Raw genomic sequence first — 6,544 nt, forward strand, 5'->3', positions numbered from 1 at the left:
GGGAGCTCTTCTTAATATTTTGACACCAAAATCATGTCGATACACCTTACCGACTGCGAGTAAAGCCACCCACGCTTTAACTTGACAGACTGTATTGATACCTCGCGGTGAGTGACTTAGATGACTAATGGTGGAATATCAATAACAGCCGCATTGACTTCATGGTAATTTTTCTCATTATATGCACCTACAAAATAACAGATTTTGTGCAAAATTATAAAGTTAGGTGAGGTGACTGATGCCGAATGTAAACTTTACAGATTTAATATGTAAAAATCAAATAATGTTTCTGAATGTTTGACTGAAGATTTAATCATTTTATTTCTAGTTGCAAATTAAGTGAAGATTTTAAAATTCCTTTAGACTTGTAAATAAGCTTCTAAATTAAAAATTTAAATATTCTTTTCTTTGCTTATTACGCCATTAAGAATGCAGTTGATCGCTTCTTGTTTCTTTAATTTACACACGTTGGATTTGCAACCTGAGAAACTTCAGTGAATAATTCTAATCTGAGTAACTTCACACAATAATTTGTTGCAATGGAAATTAATTATAGTTTATAGGAGGGTACGACCTGTGCATGTGGTCTCAATTTTATTGCGCATTTATGGGAGTGTAGCGACCGAGCACGTCGAAATTTCCACATGCTGATTTTTAAACTTACAGCTTTGCACGTATACAAATAAAACACACGTACGGAGTGTGTTCAAAAAGTAAGGTGACTTTTCAATTTTCGCGGGCTACGTACATTCAAGTTTTTAATTTTTTATTTTGTTGTGTTGGTACACTCGTCACGATCATATGTTCACAGTTTTGAATATAAAGCTCGTATTGTTTTTCTGGCAGACGCGTGAAAGGTTAGAAGGGTTTGGTGTGCTCGACGATTTTCTTCTTTCGAAAAAAATGGAGCTAAGAGTTTGCCTTAAATTTTGTGTGAAAAATAGAATCCAGTGCTCTAAAACTTTTGAAATATTGACAGTTGCATACGGTGAGTCTATTCTCAGTAAGAAAAATGTGTATGAGTGGTACAAGCTGTTCCAAGAAGGCCGAGAGTATCTCGAAGAAGAACCTCGCCCTGGACGTCCCAGCACGTCAATAACAGATGAAAACGTTCAAGCAGTGGAAGAAATGGTGTTAAAAAATCGCCGAATTACCACCAGAGAAGTTGCTGAAGATGTTGGCATATTGATTGGCTCATGCCATGCTATCTTTGCGGACGTTTTGGACATGAGACGTGTGTCAACGACATTTGTTCCAAAACTGCTTAATTTTGATAAAAAGATCCATCACATGACCATCGCTCCGGAGATGTTGAATTAAGTCAATAATGATCCTGATTTTCTCAAAAAAATTATATCTGGGGATGAATCGTGGGTTTATGGTTATGACGTCGAAACTAAAGCCCAATCGTCTCAGTCGTCTCAATCGTCTTCATCCTGAGTCTCCAAGACCGAAAAAAGCACGTAAAGTTCGGTAAAATGTGAAGGTTTTGCTCACTGACTTCTTTGATTACCGTGGCGTAGTGCATCAGGAATTCTTACCACAAGATCGTCTGGTTAATAAGGAGTATCACCTTCAAGTTATGCGCCGTTTGTGAGAGGCGATACGCAAAAAACGTCCGGAACTTTGGAAAAACAATTCATGGCTTTTGCATCACGATAATGCACCACAGTCATGGTTCAGTCTCCATATTTACCGGATTTGGCCCCTAGTGAATTTTTTCTTTTCTGAAAACTGAAGAGACCCATGAAAGGACATCGATTTTCAACGATTGAGGAGATAAATCTGCATCGCTGAAAGAACTCAAGGCCATACCACAAAATTATCATCAGAAGTGCTTCGATAATTGGAAAAAGCGTTGGCACAAGTGTATTATATCTGAGGGGGATTACTTTAGAGGGCGCAACATAAATATTGAGGAATAAATAAATATTTTTTGAGAAAACCATAAAGTCACCTTATTTTTTGAACACAGCTCGTAAATCTGTGCAGATAGCATTTGAAGAATAGAGTAATTGTGATACAAATCGAATTAAAAAGGACAAATAGTTATTCGCGGACAGCTTCAACGTGTTTCTAAAACTGTATAATAAATTATTATGCACACCAATAGAATGAAAGATCAAATTTATGACCAACGTGTAAAAGATCCTCATCTTTCCTAATCAGTGGACAATAAAATGAAACAGTTGAAGTGATGCATATTTCGTTCCTTATATTGACTAAAAGATTGTTATCTCCTAAATGTATAGGCCCGAAGCTTATTTTTCTAAGATAATATTTGATATCTAGATATATACAACTATAGTATGGATAATGTTATTTAGTGAAATGACCATGTTGCAACAAAATTTATCAAAACTGAAAATCACTTTCATTTTTCATGTGTCATGTAGTAAAGCGTTCAATAGTAATTAATTTTCACGATGAAAATAGAGCTCTCCATTTTGATTTTTTAATTCATGGAGAAAAATGTTGATCTTACATGATGAAATTGCATAACAAGCTAGAAGACTTCAAAAAACTTTAAGGATTTGGCTGTTCAAAAGTCGGCAAAACGTAGAAGAGTAGAGAAGGAAACTTGCGTGGACTGTCGCATAGCTGCAGGAGATACCCAAATATAGCTAAACGAAGAGGGCTTTCAAGTAAGCAGTTAAACTTTTAATCAAGAAGATTAATTTTTAACAGATAGATGAATTTACAGCGAAAGAAACAGATTTTCATCCAAACTGTCGAATTTTCAACTGAATACTATAAATCTTCAAGGAATAGTGGGTTAGGTAATTTTTAAGTTTAACAAATCAATTTTCATCAAACTGCTTGGATCTCAAATCATTCAAATAAATTTGAGACACCATAGTATAATGTTTAACCAAGCAGTTTAGAATTGTTAATTTTGTAATCAAGCATTAAGAAAAGCAGCCGCCCCTCTACATTATAATAATTTACAAAGCCTGTTACCACGCAAACGCGCTGTAAACGTTAATATTGAAACAAATTGGGAGAGTAGCATTGAATTCTTCACTCAAATAATTATCAGATAAAATTCCTATACAAATATGTAAATATTAGAGTGGAGCGAATTCTGGAATGTACTGCTAATAAAAGATGTGAAAGATACAAGAAGTAATGTTACGATAAATTCAATGCTGCTGTTTTTTCACTATTTTTCAGAGATCCGTTCAAAAACTACGTCACCTTTTTTCTGATAATTGTGACATCCCACACCCTATAAAAAAAAGATTTTGCAAGTTTTTAACGGTCTGTGCAAGTTTTATCAAACTTTGAAATGCTTTGAAATCGTATCTTAAGAAATTGAGATACATACTATTTTTAGTATCTTTTATAAACGGATTGCCACATGAGGGGTTAACTGCCTTCTTCTCTCCGCAAACCTCAAACCCTTGCCAAGCACGAGCTTTCGCGACGTGTTAGATCCAGGTCTGCTCCTGTCAGGTCTTTTTTGTCTTGGACTTGTTTGGCTCATTCGCCGTACCAATCAAAACCGCCGATTTGAATTTCGAAGATACATTTTTGATTCACCACTTCTACGCCTACAAAAAAATTAGGAGGTCTGTTCAAAAAATACGCGGACTGTTTGAATTTCGCGGCTTGAGTTGGTTTCAGGAGAATCCGCTTAGTGTCGCTAAGTTCGTACAGATTAGCTCTTTAAAACGCGGTATTCCAGTCGCAAATATCTTTATTTGTTGAAGAGCTACACGGTTTTTAGTAAAGAGTGTTTCTTCTTATTTGTCGGATTGTAAAATGGACAGCCTGAGAGAGCAACGAATTGCTGTGAAATTTTGTGTGAAACTCGGGAAATCTGCAACTGAAACATTTGCCATGTTTAATACGGCCTATGGTGTTATTGCCATGAAGCATACTGCATGTTTCAAGTGGCATGAACGTTTCAAGGGTGGCCGACCATCGATTGACGATGATAAGTGTCCTGTGTGTCCTTCAACGTCAACTAAAGACTCACACGTTGACAAAATCAACAAACTGGTGCGCGAAAATCGACGTCTGACCATTAGGGAGCTTGCCAAAGAGTGTTGGATATCAGTTGGATCTTGTTATGAGATGTTGACCGAAAAAATGAAGATGCACCGCGTCACTGCGAAATTTGTGCCACGCCTGATGACCGACAACCAAAAAGGCAATCGCGTCCGGGTTTCTCAGCAACTGCTTGATCGTTCAGATGAAGATGAAAACTTTTTGTCGCGAATTATAACCGATGGTAAATCATGAGTTTTTGCTCATGACATTAAAACGAAGGTCCAATTATCCTAATGGGTGGGTCAAGCATCCCCGAGACCCAAAAAAGCTCGCCAAGTTCGGTCGAATGTCAAGGTTATGCTGACAGTTTTTTTTATGCTAGGGGCGTTGTTCACCACGAGTACCTTCCTCAAGGCTCCACAGTCAACCAGATTACTTACATTGAAGAACTGAAACGTCTGAGGGACGTCGTCTGACTCAAAAGGCCAGAATTGTGGAGTAGTGACAACTGCTTTTCCCATCACGACAACGTTTCAACTCACTCAGCACTCAGAACTCGTGAGTTTTTGGCCAAACACTCGATTACTGTTCTTTCCCACCCACCATACTCACCTGACCTTGCTCCTTGTGACTTTTTCTTGTTCCCAAAACTAAATAAACCCCTCAAAGGAAGAAGATTTGAGTAGATTTCGGAGATTAAGGCAAATCACATGAAAATCAGAAATATCGTTTCGAAAGTTTGTTCATTGAAGCAACAATAACAAAGGACAAAATCAAAATCTTATTGCTTTGTATTTTCGTATTGCTGTGCATTAATAACTCAACGCAGATTAAAATTACGAAAGAAACGTTTGGGACTGCTTCACCCTTTTCAAACTGCGGCGAGAAATAGACATTTATTTTTAAAGACAATACATTTATAACCAAATTATGTTACAAATTTATAAGACAGAATGTGTAAGAGCACAGCAGAACGTAATACTCTAAACTCATCATTTAGCAAATTACGCCATCTACGATATCAAAAGTCTTTAAATACGGAAAAGCAATATTAGTATAGGGATCACTTAAGCAAAAAGAAAAAAAATGAAGGGCACAGAAAATGAAGTTTCACAGATATCATGTGTAATTGTCATTATTTGATATATGCTTTTTGTCGATTTCTGTTGTTGTAGTTCGAAGCCCTCCTTCGCCTTTTGTACGTCTTTTTCATGTTTGCCTTTTAATTTCTATATCGAGTGGCTATAGATAAGCGTATATAATAAGGCTATTGCTGCAAAAAGGTTTGCGTCTCTTCCGACGGTTATCTCCTAGGGCAAGTTTTCCTTTACATCGTTTCTGGTAGTGTTTATCGCAAAATTTATGAGCTGACTGTTTTTATCATCCTCTTCAATATTTTATGCCATTAAGGTCATCAAAATATTTGTTAATTTTGAATAAATTCTTCCTATACTCTCGTTTGGGAGATGATGGAATGCAGTAGTTTGGATGTGCTTAGTTAAAAAAATTTCTTCAAACTGATACACTAATGTTCCATCAAATTTTCTAGGATGCCTCCAGATCCATTTGATCCAACGATTTGGATCCGTATCCTCGACTACTATAATATGGTAGGACAGGGCAAAAACTGTCTGTATCGCTCCTGTAAAAATTATTATTCTATGCTCTTAAATTCAGTAGTCTTCCATAGGGTCAATCTTCACCATAAAGGCATACTCTGCTTTGCAGGAGATATCATGAAAGACTTCTGGTTCAACCAAAGAATTCCTCAGGTATAAATTTCTTAGGCATGTCAGTGCAATCCATTCACAATGTGTGTGATGAAATTCCTCCTCAGAAAAAGCACACTAGTTACAACGAGAATTTTTCATTCTTCGCTTCCTAGTTTATATTCCCACTTGTTCACTTCATGAATTTTCACTCTATTTACTAGGCAGTCTGATAAGTCCCTGAAAAGTGAAACACGGAGACGTTTTTTTGGCCAAAGTCGGTTTTATTTTTCAACATACTCTCCTTTTAGGTCGATACAGCGAGTCCAACGATTTTCTATCTTTTTGATACCGTCCGAAAAGTACTCGATCGGAAGGTCTTCAAAATATGAATGAACAGGCGCATTGTCGTAATGATAAAGCGGTTTTTTCTTCTTCAAATGCGGTCGTTTTTCGGCGATTTCGATTTTTAATCGGTCCAATAATGATGAATAGTATGCTCCGGTTATGGTTTTACCTTTTTCAAGATAGTCCACGAATATTATGCCATGTGCATACCAAAATACGGAGGCCATAACCTTTCCGACCCATTGTTGCGTTTTTGGACGCTTCGGAGCACTTTGGCCCAGTGGAACCCACTGTTTTGCCTGTTGCGTTGACTCAGGAGTGTAGTAGTGGATCCAGGTTTTATCCATGGTTATGAATCGACGCAAAAACTCGGTCGGCTTACGCGAAACTAATGCCAAATTCTGCTGGGAAGTTGTCACACAAATTCGTTTTTGGTCCACTGTGAGCAAACGCGGCACCCATCGCGCGCAGAGCTTCTTCATGCCCAAAAC

Source organism: Belonocnema kinseyi, chromosome 10 (assembly GCF_010883055.1).
Source record: "Belonocnema kinseyi isolate 2016_QV_RU_SX_M_011 chromosome 10, B_treatae_v1, whole genome shotgun sequence".
Lineage (NCBI taxonomy): Eukaryota > Metazoa > Arthropoda > Insecta > Hymenoptera > Cynipidae > Belonocnema > Belonocnema kinseyi.